This window comes from Marmota marmota, unplaced genomic scaffold, assembly GCF_001458135.2.
Source record: "Marmota marmota marmota unplaced genomic scaffold, marMar, whole genome shotgun sequence".
NCBI lineage: Eukaryota > Metazoa > Chordata > Mammalia > Rodentia > Sciuridae > Marmota > Marmota marmota.
The window spans coordinates 9,705,972-9,721,386 of record NW_026000016.1 but is presented as its reverse complement, the minus strand read 5'-3'; the positions used below and the strand labels follow the sequence as shown (position 1 = coordinate 9,721,386).

The 15,415-nt window shown below is 34.7% G+C and overlaps 1 protein-coding gene across 16 annotated transcripts in view; it reads right to left on the bottom strand.

The window, feature by feature from the left end:
• The window catches only part of Znf438 (zinc finger protein 438), a 192,600-nt gene that overhangs the window by 70,832 nt on the left and 106,353 nt on the right, over window positions 1-15,415 (bottom strand). For 12 of the 16 annotated variants that reach the window (XM_048809102.1, XM_048809114.1, XM_048809116.1 and 9 more), the window contains one exon: window positions 5,939-6,173. The exons of the other annotated variants lie outside the window; for them this stretch is intronic. The gene's annotated coding sequence lies outside the window, so the exon portion shown is untranslated. The remainder of the gene's footprint in view (window positions 1-5,938; window positions 6,174-15,415) is intronic. 16 annotated transcript variants of the gene reach the window in all.

The following is a 15,415-nucleotide window of genomic DNA, read 5'->3' as shown; positions in this document are numbered from 1 at the left end:
GCCAACAATTAAAAAAAAAAAAAAAAAAGCTCACATATTGTTTATTCAGCTGGCCTTTTTTAAAATCATGGAACTTTAAACCTACAATTCTAATAGGCTTACTGGTCACACCCCAACCCTTTGAAAAATAAATGAAATATCATAAATCATTTGATGGTTCTTAAGCTTAGATTTTTATCATCACTCAGGATCTTTAAAAATAAAAAGCAATATGAAAGGATAGGATCTTGTTTTGTGCCCTATAAAGCTTAAGATAGAAAATAAATCACAGTATTAAATGTCATTTAGAACCCTAACTTCAATACTTAGGATTAAATTGGCATAATATTTGTGGTCATTTCTATGAGAATTCATACAAGTTGAGTAGTTTTTTTAACAAAATATTACAGAACTCTGGCATTTTCTGTGATAAATGAAGCAATAAGGCTTTTGAATTACATTTGTGTATATTTAAATAGTTCATATAAGGGATCAGACTGTCATCCTGCCAGATATCTAACATTATGAATTTATTCTTTGGTATCCACAGGTATGTTGGGATACTTAATAGAGTTAAGAATTGGGGTAAATCCTTAAGCTACAAATTTAGGGCCACATTATAGATAGAGAGTTCAACCTGTATTTTCTAAAAAGTTGATTTAATGAAAACTGTTCACAGATTTTGCATGAAATGTTGAGATGAAAAATTTATAAGTACCTCAAATGTTTAGAATTCAACAAAACAGTTTTAAGATCTAGGTGTTAGCCACAGTACCCTGAGAATTATCGTTCCAAGAGAATAAATTATGGGATACAATCTCCATGACCTAATTATAAAGTAAATTCAATGAGGGGTCAATAATCAGTTCAATTCATAAAAATGTGCCTTTGGAAGCCAGCTGGGTCAGCATTTAGGGAAGGAGGCAGGAACTGGGCCCTCCCAGTTGTCTGGCCCATATTTTAAAAGAATTCTACTTGAAGGAGATTCATTCAAAGAGCCAAGAAAAAAAAAAATCACTTTTGTCTTTCCTGATGGTTTCATTTACCCTTCCCCTCAAGTGGAAATCCATAATTTTCCTTCCCTTCTTTAAGTAATAATGTGATAACTTCTGAGAAATAGTGCCAGGAGATTTATATTATTTCTCATATGAATTATAATCATTTTTTGTTTCAGTTGTTTTTCTAACTCATTTTTAAGATAGCTACCAAAACTGTAGCTTTTAAATAAAGCCTCAACCAAGGTCATATCCATATCAGTCTGTGCCCAAGCATTTGATAAACACTCGAATGAATGACTGGATTAATGATATCACAAATATTTCTTACATTTTAAATATATTGCTAATTATGCATCCTTAAAGATTATTTAACTCTAAAATTTACATTTGTTTCTGAAGAAACTATTAAAATTGAATACATACCAAATAATACTTCCAACATATGTGTAAGTTAAAAAGAAATAATAAAATGAACACCCGTTTTCCCACTAGCCAGTTTAGGAAATGGAACATTACTCAAGACTTTGAAGTCTCCTTTATGGCCTTTCCCATTCCAATCTTTTTTCTCATGCTTTCTCCTCCACTACCCTAAATTTTTTCTTTACTTTCTAGTGTGTGTGTATGTGTGTGTGTGTGTGTGTGTGTGTGTGTGTGTGTATGCTCAATATGATGTTTAATTTTGGCAAGATTTTGGACAGAATTATATTGGAAGAATTCTGTCACTTGGTTTTATCACTAAGTATTACATTTATGAAATCTATCCCTGATGATTTATTTGAATACAGCAAGCACAATTTATGTCTTCTTTTGTTGGATATCTGACCTGGTTTCAATTTTCTGAAAAATTCCTACACATGTTTCTTCATATACATTTGCAAGCTTCTATGCCTAGAACTGGTGAGGTAGTATATACTCAATTTACTAGATAATGACAAACTGTTTTATATGTATACCCCATTTATATAACCACTAATAGGGTAAGAGAGGTCAGGATGTTCTACTTCTTGCCAACATTTCTGCCAGTCTGACAGACATAAAATAGTATATACTTGTGATATTTCATCTTTTGGTAAACTTATATTTTCACGTATTTTAGGAAAACTGCTGAGTGATTAGGTATATTAGTCAGCTTTCTGTTGCTGTGGCAAATACCTGAGAAAAACAACTTAACAGGAAATAAGTTATTTGGCTCATGGTTTCAGATTTTAGTTCATGGTCAGTTGGCCCCATTGCTTTGGGTCCATCACAAGGCAAAACGTTATAGTGGGAAATATGTGATGAAGCAAAACTGATTATCTCATGATGGTCAGAAAACAGAAAGAGAGCTTGCCTTTATAGCAACACCCCCGCCCCGCCCCCCAAGCCCATTAAGTGATGAATCCATAAGTAGATTAATTTGTTTATGAGGCCTGAGCATTCATGATCTAATCACCTTCCAAAGACTACCCCCCTACACACCAAACACGAACATTGATGCACTGGGGAGCAAGCCTTCAAAACATAAATTTTGGGGGACATTTAAGATCCAGATCATAACATCAAGTTAGTGTATGTTTAACTTTGTAAGAAACTTTCAGACCTTTTTTCCTAAAATGTATAAGATTCTTGTTTAAGATGTATAAGAAATTCATTAACAATCTGTTTAATTTTAGCAATTATGATGAATATCTCATTATCCTCCTTTTTTTCGTGCCAGGGATTGAACTCAGGGGCGCTGGACCACTAGGCCACATCCCCAGCCCTTTTTTTGTATTTTATTTAGAGACAGGGTCTCACTGAGTTGCTTAGTGCATTGCCATTGCTGAGGCTGGCTTTGAATCAGTGATATTTTTTAACTCACATTTCCCAGATGATTAATGTTGCAGAGCACATGTTTACTTACCATGTGAACGTCTTCTGCTGGGCAGGGTCTGTCCAAGTTATGTATCTTTTCAAATCATTTGTCTGCTTTAACATTTTTTTTGTTTTGTTTTGTTTTGTCTTCTTGTTATGGAGCTGTATAAATTTGTATCTACATAGTTTGACAAATACATGCTTCGTAAATGTTTTTCCCCAGTCTGTGGCTTTCCTTTCATTAATTCTCTCTTGATGAACACAAGGTTTTTTAATTTTGATAAATTCTAACTTATAAAACTTTCCTCTTACTGTGATTGTTTTTACATCTTAAGAAATCTTTGCCTACCCCCAGGTCATAAAGACATCCTCCAATGTTTTCTTCTCAAGTCCTTATGGTTTTAGCTTTTACATTTAGCAATATGATCCATCTCACATTGATCTTTGTACATGGTGCTAGATAGCAATGGAGATTTATTTTGGTTTAGATATCTAGTTGCTACAGTACCATTATAAAAATTCTTTTTCCTTCCCCACTGAGTTGCTTTGGATTTTTATTAGAAATCAAATGACTATATAAGTGTGGGTATAAACTGGTCTCTCTATTCAATTGCACTGACCTATTTATTAATCTTTATGGCAGTAACACACTGTCTTGGTTATTGTAGCTTTATAGTTAAGGTACAAAATCAAGTCGTCTAGCTATGTTTAGAAGATTATTTAGGAAATTATCAGTTTTTTACATTTCCATATTGCTTTTAGAATTGGCTTGCCACTTTTACAAAAAATAAACCTGTGGGATTATGATAGGGATTAATGTTGAATTTATAGATCAACATTGGAAGAAATGTCATCTATTTCAGTCTTCCAGTCCATGAACAAAGTATCTCTCTTCATTTATTTAAGTCTTTAATTGTTCTCAGTACTGTTTTGTTCTCAAAGTAGAGATTCTGCATGTCTTTTGTTAAATATATCCCCAAATGTCCTACTTTCATTAAAAATAAGAAAAAGGTATATAATTTACTATCACAATGCAAAAGTACTTATTTCGTAGGGCTGCTTTCCCATACTCTCCCTTCAGAAATATTAAATCCATCAAACTTCTGAGAAATTTTGTTTAATAATACATAATACGGTCTGTATGGAAAACAAGTCAAGAATTTTTAGAAATGGGACAAGGACTCTACAACTTGGCAGCAAAATAAAAGAAACAGGTAAAATCTAAAACACAAATTCTAGAAATAGGATCAGGAGAATTTTATAATCTGCTCTTGCTTCAACTGTATTCTATGATGGGGCAAGAAGGGGGTTAGACACATGATCACTTTGTCTGCAGATTCACTGATCCTTTAGGCATGGGACTCACATTACTTACGTGCTCCAAAGCCAATTCTTTTGACTTCTGACTCACAAAGTCACAACCAGGAGTTTCAAAAGAAGAGAAAAGCAGGAAGTAGTTAACTTTTACTTTGAGCAGATGTAACACAAGCTCTTTGTTTTCTCCTAAAGATAAGTCTGTATGCAAAGACATTATGGTTTCTGGCTTGGCCTTGTTCTGTTCCACTGCAGCCTTTTCTACTGTGGTATGTTCCACTCACTGTTATTCCTTTTCTTCATTTGGTTTCTTCCTGGTGTTACTAATTTTTATTTTCATAGCTCCCCTACCATATTTCTCAGACTTTGTCTTTAGAGGGTCTGAGAGTGAATGGATCAAATCCCCCCACCCCATCATCCCAATCCTAAAAGGCATCTCTTTCATCTTTGGCCTTTGCTTGCCTTTTGGTGGCTTCTCTTTGGGCTTCCCTTTAAAAAGTCTTCTCTTCATGTGCTTTACCTTACTCTTCCATAATCTTCTTGATCAAATTTGTTCTCTTTCTGAAGTCTTTTGTTTGTTTGTTTTATGAAGTTTATTCCACTATAGTCCTCTTCCTTAGTATCCTTTATGTTGAATTTTTGCATTGGTGGCCATTGCCAAACCTATTCCTCTACATCAGATTATAAACACACACACACACACACACACACGTGTGTGTGTAAATATATATAATATATAAAAATTTACATAATATATATCCTCATCTCTGCTCATGAACTTCAAATGAATCTTCTTGATTTTCTGTGCTTTGTCAGTATGTGGAGTGGACAAATTTTGAGACCACTTTATTTTTTTTACCACTTTTTCTTCCATTTTCACCCCCCTCTTCCTCTCCCCCATTCCCACTTCATTACTAATACTAAATAGACTCTAAATTCTTCCACTTAGCCATCCTGGAGGGATAGAGCCCCAGGCACATTTACAATTTCTTTCATCAGTTGATTCCACATTTTCCAAAGAAATCTTATCCAACATGTCATAACAAGATCAAGAGATATAGCATATTAAGGTATAGGTAAACATAGGGGAAAAAAACCATGTTTGAAGTCTTTTAATTGTTATTTTGGGGCTTAAAGTGACTCCAGTTTTGTTTTTGTTTTCCTGAATGTTTCTATGTGTTTCTGGATTCATATTCTTTGTTTCTTTCATGGGCACACTCTCATTTCAAGAAGTTGTTGCACCATTTTTTTTTCTTCTGAGGGGAGCAAAATTAATAAAGCCTCACCATCCTTTTTTTTACTCGGCAATTCTATCTGCTCTCTGGGCAATCAGACTGCAGAACACAATTCATGGCCTGGATTATCTAGCACCCTGGCTGCAGTGTTAGTACCAAAGAGTACTGCAGCTCACTCTCAGATAAACTTATTACAGACTTCATTTTTCTTATCTGCCACCATCAACCATAGAGGTCAAAAACAGGGTAAAGCCAGTAGAAAATTTGGTTCAGATATAGACAAAAATATAATACTCTTCATTTAATACTTCTCAGAAAGGAATAAAGGACACATATTTTGCCACAGCTCACAACTATGCAGTTTAGTTCCAAAGCCAGGAATGTTATATTCCACTTTTCTTACCAACCCAAACATATTCAGGGGTTATTAAACCCACGCATATGAGATCTATTACAGATTTAACTTGTTTTACCTAGAAAAATGCAAAGTTAATGTTTTTTGAAAATTTTTTTGATAAACAACACTCACATTAAGTAAAGTCCATTACCCAAATTCTGTCAACTTCATCATGAACTAACCTTTAGAAATTGGTATGAAAACTTAGTGTTTCATCTTTGGGTTGAGGAAGTTGAACCTGAATGCAGCAAACACTCTATTCTATGTGGTTGATTCTCTTCTCCAGCCTCTTGGCTCAGGTCCTTTCCATTAATGATGAGACAGCTGAATGACTCTTTTCTAATTTTGGAGAACCTCAAAGGCCTGAGAAATCAGTCAGTTTGCTCATAGGTAGTGTTACCAGAACCCACAGTTCATCTAAAAATGAAAAAAAAAAAAAGCTTTCAGCACTGGCAGAAGATGTTTTGGCTACTTCAAATCTTTACCTTGCAAAACCATGTTGAGAAGAGTCTATCTTCTAGTATTTCCTCATAAAGGCTCAAAGGAATACTTTAAAAACTTTTTTTTTAGCTCACAACTATTTGTTGACTTATACTTGAAAGATGAGACAAATATAAAAGTCTAAAAAATTACCTGTTCTTTTCTAAAACAAATCTTAAAATTATGCTCTATTTTCTTACATCAAGTGAAATCTAAGGCCAGCATCATTTTCCCTTTTATAAATATCTCAATCTATTGCCTGATTCCACAGAGAAATTTTCTTTATCTGAGGTCCATGAAATTTATAAGGCCAAGGCACACAGTGTGCTCTTTTGATATTTAAATTCAAGTTGACTTTTATTTTATTTTAATATCTAGTCATTGGTTTCATTAATTTAGGTTTTTTATTGTTGTGTTGACAATTATACATATAATGAATTTATCTTACCTGTCCCATATGTCAGTAGCCCTCAAACTGAGGAACATTTGGGTTTTTACAAAGACTTTCCAAGAAATGTGTAATTTTAAGGCAAGATAAGATCATTTTAAGACAACCAATTTCTAGCTCCTCAACCTTCATTCTTCCTAATACTGATCTTTCTGGGAATACGCTGGTAGCCAAGTTATCATGCTGGCTCCTTTCCCCACTTCACAATTACCTTTCCTCCACTTTATAAAAGAAATGTATAATTCCTGGGATGTAAAACCCCAGGTGGCCAAAGAAGGGGACAAATTAAAACAATGCTATGTATAAATTCTCCTTTAATCAATGAAATTGTTCTTTTCCTATCTCATATATATTTTATTAAGTAATTGAGTATTTGGGTCCATATTATAATATTATAAATCAGATAAAATAAAGCAGTAGAGATGATATTTTACCTAAAGCCTTTCCTTCTTCCACAGCCTGATTACTGTTAAAGAAGCATCTCTCTAGGAGACTTTAGTGAGCACAAAGCAAAGAAACACTGAAGGCAGCAGTACATTACTGTATCCAGGCAACACATGGCAGGGCTCTGTGCCTTACCTATTTATCTATATTAGAATTAGAATTCTGCCATGTGATGGTTGTCATGGCGGCATATATTAACATATTTATTTGAGTTAAAAAATCAAGTTGGACTTTTACTGAAAGAAGGATGTCTTATTTGAAAGATAAATTTAAAAATGAAGACTAGCTTTGTAAATTAGATTAAATGGCAGCCATTTTCCCTAAACTAAGTAATCTCTATTTACAGCTACAAGCTTTGCTAAAAATATAATTAAGATAGATCCTTAAAAAATTCTCTAAAAATTATTTATTGACATATATATGTTGCAATTAATAATAGTTCTTACAACCCTTTCTAAGTATATTGGATTAAATAGGGTGCTTCTACATAAAAGAGTAATAAGTATAACAGTCATTTGATAAATCTTAGTTAAGCCTTTTTGATAAAATTTCCTCAAGCTGAGAAAGGGAGAGCAAATTCCTCTATAAGTCAAACGATTTCTAGTCTTTAGTAACCTACAGATGATAGGGTAATTAAGTTGTCATTAGAGTCATCATTAAAATAATTTATAGATGACTTTTTGATTTCTGGTATATAACTCAGAAGCATGAGAAAAGTTAATGATATAGTTCCTGGCGTATTGTAAACATTGATATTTTAAAACTAAGATATTTTATCATTTCTTCAGATGTACACTTGAATTTATTTACTTCTCTCATTTCTAATCTCTATGACCTCTGATTTCTGCACCATCTTTTTTCTCTTACACTCTTTCAAATTCTTGTTTTCATTTCTTTGAAAGTTTTGGTTTTTCTTCAACTTCTTTCCTGAATTCTGCTTCTTCTAATTTTTAGTTTTATAATTAAATTTAATTATAATTGTTAATTTAAAACATTTTAACTTTTTTTTCCCATTGTGCTTGAGAATCCCACTTCATTCTCTTTCGTATGGACACAGTCTAATGCCTTAAGCCATATACTGAAAACTGTGTCCACTTTTCATTGACCAGTACACACCAGTTTTATAATAAAACAAAGTTTCTATATACAGGTGGATCTGTTTCTGAATTCTCTATTGTTTTCCATTGGGCAATTTGTATATCCCTAAATCATACACTAGCTTAATTACTATGGTTTTATATTAAATCATGATATAAAGGCAGGAAAACCAGACCTCCTTGATATAGGGCAGGAAAAACATCTTATTCTTTAGGCATGCACTTGTAATTTTTGAATAACTACCCTATATAAGTTCAGAATTATAGTGTCAAGTATCATCAAAATGCTACTAAAATAATAGCATTTTATTATATTAAAAATATTAATAATAACAACATTAAAATTCCCCAAATATTAGGTATTTGATTCCATGTGCACTGAGAAATAATATTGTTTTCAACATTTAAGTGTTCTAATTCATTAATGTAGTGTTTCTCCACATTAAATTAATAATGTCTTTTAATAAAAGTTCATAACTTTATCATTAAAGGTCTAAGACATTATGTATTAGACTTATTAAAAATTATTTATATTATATTGCTAGGCAAATTATAAATGTAAAAAATTACATTTTCTAGACAATGATTCCATTCTCCATTTTTGGTTTTTCTTTCCATGGTTTCAGTTACCTGAGTTCAACAATGATTCAAATATATTAAAAGGAAAATTCCAGGAATAAACAATTTATAAGTTTAAATCACACAATGTTCTGAATAGTGTGATGAAATCTCACTCTGTTCTACTGGGGACATGAATACACAGCTGATGCATAGTATAGATGCAGTATAAATACTACCTGCATACATTTAATAGCTGTCTTGGTTATAAGATTGACTGTTATGGTATCACAGTACTTATATTTGAGTAACCCTTAGTTACTTAATTATGACCCTAAAGCCCCAAAGCAGTGATGCTGGCAATGTGGATGTGTCAAAAAGAAGCTGTCAAATGCTTCCATTAAGTAAAAAGGTAAAGGTTCTCAACTTAAAAAAAAATAAATAAATTGTCTGTTGAGGTTGCTAAGATCTACAGCAAGAATAAATTTTCAAATGAAATTCATGCTACTTTCACTGTCAAATCTAAAACTGCAAAAGTTCTGGCCACAGTGTATTGGGAGATGCCACATACGAGTGAGGATGTACCCTTAGCCTTGAGTAATGGAGGTGTGAGACTGGCTTCAGCAGTGGACAAAACAGGTGGACCTCACCTCTGCTCAGCAGGGGAATGAAGCTCCAGGAGTGGGCAGTCACCCAATGGGACTGGGTTACACCCCCCCTGAAACTCAATTCCTTCCCTCATTTGGGTGGAACTTTCTCAAGTGTCTTCCCCTCAATAAATAGGGTCTCAGGCATGCTTTCTTTCTCTTTCCAAGGACCTTTAAGGTTGAGAGGCCTCCCTGATTCCTGCAAGCAAAAGGTATTTCTGTGTGTTGCATGCTTCTTTTGCCATTTTCTTAGTTATTAATGTAGCCAGCTTTTGTGAACCCAGCTCATGTCACCAGCCTGGCTAGCTGGCCATAAATGGAGTCCCCACTAGGATTGTGTTTAAGGTAGTTGATAATATGTATATGGTTAAAGTGTAGCTCTCTCTCTCATAAGAAAGGCATGGTTTTTAGGGCTTATTGTGGAATTAATGTGGATTTTTTGTGTTTTGAAATGTTTTAGATAAGAAAATTTGGATTTGTATACTGGATATTAATGTTTAGAGAAAGAAGAGCGAGAGGAAAAATTGTTTTATTATGGAACGTTAAAATTCCAGAAATCTATGCTTCTAGAGAAATAAAGTATTTAAATTTTTTTATTTGATTATTACTTTCTAGAATTATTCAGGCAATTTAAATTGGGCTAATAAATCTACTGAGCCTCTTACTGCAGCCTTACCGAATACTGAAACTGAGTGAGCTGTAACCCAGTTGCTACTCTCATGCAGATGTAAGGCTTTGGCTGCTCTTCCCTATGGGGTCTTTAACTTATCCTTGCAGACCCACTGCCAGCAATACTTTTGCTCCTTAGATAACCTAATCTGGCCCACAATGTCCATGTGCAGGATATTGGCACCAGCTTCTGTTGCTGGAGCCTGCTTTTCAGTTGAAAGATTTCTGAGACATCTGCAGGAGGCACTGCAAGGGGAAGATGCAGGGAAACGGTCCACTGACTGAGAAAGTGCTAAGGTCAACACAAGTCACAGAGACCAGCTCAAAGGATCCTGCCCAGGCAATACAATATGGCAGCACCAGGGGAGGCTCATTTTTCACTGTGGCTTTGTGCCACCATTAGGGGGATGCTGGCCACTGGCCGGGACTCACAGGGACACAAGCCTGGCTGCTCCCCCCTGCACTGGGTGCCTGAGGGAACAGCGAGGCAAGGGCACGTTGCCGCCACCGGAACATCCACAACCCAAGGGAAAATGGCGGAGTGCCCATGAAAGGTCAAGGGGATTTGAAGTGGGGAAATGCAGACAAACAGGCCCAGTGCCAGGTACCAGGCAAAGGGCACAACAGCGGGCAACGGGACAGGCAAGGCGCAGCCAGCCAAAGGGTCCTTTGTTGGTCCAGATGCCAATGTGACCTGCTCCGCTACACACTAACCATGGTAACCCATCGCAGGAGCACCGACTGGACTGCACAGAGCCACAAACACGTGCTGCTGGGCGCTGCCAAGCTTCAACCAAGGACTGCCATGGTCAGAAGAGACAACACAGGGAGTAAAAATCCTACAATTTCAAGCAAAACTTTGGATTCTTCCAGCAAAACCTGGAAGAATCCCCCAACCAAGTGACCTTCCTACCACCTTACTACCTTACTACCACCACTCAAACAGGACTTCCACTCCCACTGCCCAACCACTAACCTATACTATCTGTCTCCCACAGGCTGACAACTGGAGTTACGAAAGCTGTGCCCCGCTGTCAGAAAATTTCTTTTCATGGTTTTTAATATGTTCCCTTTAACAAAAATATTTATTTTCAGACAAAATCTAATTCAGCAAACTCTTCCACTGCAGCTCTCAGCCTGACTTGTTCTCAAAGCTAAATAATCTGATTTTTTATCCTACAGGTTCCTCCAGGAATTTTCTATGGCTATATTATTAAGGAGAAATTGCAAAGATAACGTTACATTAATGAGATACTATGCATATGCTTATAGCTTAATTTCATTTTTAAAAGTTATGGGGTGCATTTGCTTGTCATGAGGACAGAAAGCCAGCAATCTGAGATCTTTTCTCACAGTGATCCCATGACGACCAAAGAATCCTTATTCTTTTCACTTCTACTATGTAAATACAAAAAATACATAAATGTATGCACAAGGATCTTATTTTAACTGCATGATGTGACATCACCTAGATATAAGGGTGAACTCCTAGTTAAAAGTAAGTTAAAATGGATCCAAATACTTTTAAGAAGCACAGGGTTTCATAAGATTTATGATTACATAATTATAAGCTATACTTTTATTCTTAATGCATATTTTCCCAGTTACGTAAATAATGTATAGTCTTTAATTTAGAGGATAATTAATATATGTCTATTTGCTTCTAATCATTTTCCCTCAACAGGAATCATATAATTTATATTTTTTTATACATGCATTTATCTGATGCTCTGCTTTTTAGAGATATTTAAGGTAAATGTAATTTACTATAAAATATTTATTCCAAGAAATACTCATTAAATTATAAGGTTGACATATAACCATCAAGTAATCTCTAATTCCTAAATTATTGTTCAGGTTTTTATAAAATGATAGATATAATTCTGTAAACAGAGATATCCAAAAAGCCTTGGCTACATTTCATTTGAAGTAACTCTTCTTATTAAAATACAACAATTGTTTAGATTCTAAGATTTACAGGAATTATTCCAAAATATAACCAAGGAAGAATTCTAGTAGGAGAGAGAAAGAAATACTTCTGTATAGAGAATAAGAAATTGGAAGAGTCCTAAGAGGAAGAAAGAAATTATCTCTGGGTAAAAAGAAAAGGCTTTTATATATTCTAAATTTTAATGATAGAAAGATTTTCCTGAATAAATAATTTTCTTTTTTTTGCCCAGATTGAATCAGGAAGATATATACAATTTAAACTGACCAATATCAAGTGATGAAATAGAAGATGCCATCAGAAGCCTACCAACCAAGAAAAGCCCAGGATGGGATGCATACACAGTCGAGTTCTACAAAACCTTTAAAGAAGAACTAATACCAATTTATTTCAGGAAATAGAAAAAGAGGCAGTACTTCCAAAATTATTCTATGAGGCCAATATCACCCTGATTCCAAAACCAGGCAAAGACACATCAAAGAAAGAAACTTCAGACCAATATCTCTGATGAACATAGATACAAAAATTCTCAATAAAATTCTGGCAAATCAAATACAAAAACATCAAAAAGATCATGCACCATGATCAACTGGGATTCATCCCAGGAATGTAAGGTTGGTTCAACATAAGGAAATCAATAAATGTAATTCATCACATCAATAGACTTAAGATAAGAATCATATGATCATCTCAATAGATGCAGAAAAAGCATTTGACAAAATACAGCACCCCTTCCTGTTCAAAACACTAGAAAATCTAGGGATAACAGGAACATATTTCAACATCATAAAGGCTATATAAGCCCCAGGTCAACATCATTCTAAATGGAGAAAAATTGAAGGCATTCCCTCTAAAAACTGGAACAAGACAGGGATGCTCTCTTTCACCACTCCTATTTAATATAGTTCTAGAAATACTGCCAGAGCAATTAGACAGAAGAAAGAAATTAAAGACATACGTATAGGAAAAGAACTTAAATTAGCACTATTTGCTGACAATATGATTCTATACCTAGAAGACCCAAAAGGCTCCACCAGAAAACTTCTAGAACTAATAAATGAATTCAGCAAAGTAGCAGGATATAAAATCAGCACCCATAAATGAATTTCTGCAGATCAGTGACAAATCCTCTGAGAGGGAAATGCGAAAAACTACCCCGTTTACAGTAGCCTCAAAAAATTAATAAATAAAATAAATACTTGAGAATCAACTTAATGAAAGAGGTGAAAGATCTATACAATGAAAACTATAGAACTCTAAAGAAAGAAATTAAAGAATACCTTAGAAGATGGAAAGATCTACCTTGCTCTTGGATAGGCAGAACTCATATTATCAAAATGACCATACTACCGAAAGCACTATACAGATTTAATGCAATTCTGATCAAAATCCCAATGGCATTTCTAATAGAAATAGAAAAAGCAATCATGAAATTCATCTGGAAAAATAAGAAACCCAGAATAGCTAAAGCAATCCTTAGCAGGAAGAATGAAGCAGGTGGCATCACTATACCAGACCTTAAACTATACTACAAAGCAATAGTTGTTAACTGTTTTTGTTAAAAACAGCATGGTATTGGCACCAAAACAGACTAGTAGACCAACGGTACAGAATAGAGGACACAGAGACTAACCCACAAAATTATAATTATCTTATATTAGACAAAGGTGCCAAAAACATGCACTGGAGAAAAGATAGCCTCTTCATCAAATGGTGCTGGGAAAACTGGAAATCCATACGCAAAAAATGAAACTAAACCCCTCTCTCTCACCATGCACAAAACTCAACTCAAAGTGGATCAAGGACCTAGGAATTAAACCAGAGACCCTGCGTCTAATAGAAGAAAAAGGAGGCCCTAATCTTCATCATGTGGGATTAGGCCTCAACTTCCTTAATAAGACTTCTATAGTGCAAAAAGTAAAACCAAGAATCAATAAATGAAATGGACTCAAACTAAAATGTTTCTTCTCAGCAAAAGAAACAATCTGTGAGGTGAAGAGAGCACCTACATCTTGGGAGCAAATTTTTGCCCCTTACACATCAGCTATAGCATTAATCTCTAGGGTATATAAAGAACTCTAAAAGCTAGGCACCAAAAAAACAAATAACCCAATCAATAAATGGGCCAAGGACATGAACAGATATTTCTCAGAAGAGGATACACAATCAATCAACAAATATATGAAAAATTGTTCATCATCTCTAGCAATTAGAGAAATGCAAGTCAAAACTACTCTAAGATAGCATCTCACTTCAGTTAGAATGGCAGCTATTATGAAGACAAACAATAATAAGTGTTGGCGAGGATATGGAGAAAAAGGCACACTCATACATTGCTGGTGAGACTGCAAATTGGTGCAACCAATATGGAAAGTAGTATGGAAATTCCTTAGAAAACTGGGAATGGAACCACCATTTGACCCAGATATCCCTCTCCTCGGTCTATACTAAAAGGACTTAAAAACAGCATACTACAGGGACACAGCCACATCAATGCTTACAGCAGCACAATTCACAATAGCTAAACTGTGGAACCAACCTAGATGCCCTTCAGTAGATGGAGTAAAAAATGTGGCATATATACACAATGAAATATTACTCAGCAATAAAAGAGAATAAAATCATGGCATTTGCTGGTAAATGGATGGCACTGGAGAAGATAATGCTAAGTGAAGTTAGCCAATTCCCCCCACCCCACCCCCAAATAAATGCTGACTTTTTCTCTGATACAAGGTCACTGACTCATAGTGGAGTAGGGAGGGGGAGCATGGGAGGAATTGACAAACTCTAGATAGGGCAGAGGGGTAGGAGAGGAAGGGAGGGGGCAGGGGGTTAGCAATAATGGTGGAATGTGATGGATATCATTATCCAAGTACAGGTATGAATTGGTGTGAACATACTTTATATAGAGAGATATAAAAAATTGTGCTCTATATGTTTAATAAGAATTGTAATGCATTCCACTGTCATGTATTTAAAAAATAAAATCAATTAAAAATAATATTTCTTATTTTATTTTTTAGTTGTAGTTGAACGCAATATCTTTATTTTATTTATTTTATTTTTATGTGGTGCTGAGGATCGAATCCAGGGCCTCACACGTGCTAGGTGAGCACTCTACCACTGAGCCACAACCCCAGCCCCTGAACATAGAAATCTTTATGTGATTATCTAGACAGTGATATAAGAAGTTAAGGTAATTGAAAAACAGATTCATATATAACTGAACTGACTATAAATATATAAAATGATCAGTTTTAGGATATTTCAGGCTTTTCCCTGATCTTATTATGCTGATGTAAATAAAGATTTTTGTCCAAATTTTGAATGACAGAACTTATTGAAACATTGTTTATGCCTAGTGATTC